We start from the raw sequence: 220 nt of genomic DNA, 5'->3' as shown, positions 1-220 counted from the left end.
GTGGTTGAAATTGCATTTATTCATATTTGGGTCTTCAATTTTGTTCCATTGCTCTACAGGTCTAAAAATATGGAACGCTTCATGAATTTGTGTGTCATCCTTGCACAGGGGCCATGCTAATCTTCATTTTATCATTCCAATTCTAGTATATGTGCTGCCGAAGCAAGCGCAACATATATTACTAAATATTTTATAACCCTAGTTCAATATTGTCAGTAGA

At 35.0% G+C, this 220-nt stretch overlaps 1 non-coding gene across 1 annotated transcript; it reads right to left on the bottom strand.

Annotated features, from left to right (window-relative positions):
* Positions 1-63: 63 nt before the first annotated feature.
* Positions 64-170, bottom strand: LOC115069025. The gene has a single exon (XR_003848373.1). It is a non-coding gene; the product is annotated as a U6 spliceosomal RNA (small nuclear RNA).
* Positions 171-220: the final 50 nt, after the last annotated feature.

Source organism: Nannospalax galili, unplaced genomic scaffold, assembly GCF_000622305.1.
Source record: "Nannospalax galili isolate Female #2095 unplaced genomic scaffold, S.galili_v1.0 C45807909, whole genome shotgun sequence".
Taxonomy (NCBI): domain Eukaryota; kingdom Metazoa; phylum Chordata; class Mammalia; order Rodentia; family Spalacidae; genus Nannospalax; species Nannospalax galili.
Note: the sequence above shows the minus strand (reverse complement) of the source record. Positions and strands in the feature narration are given on the sequence as shown.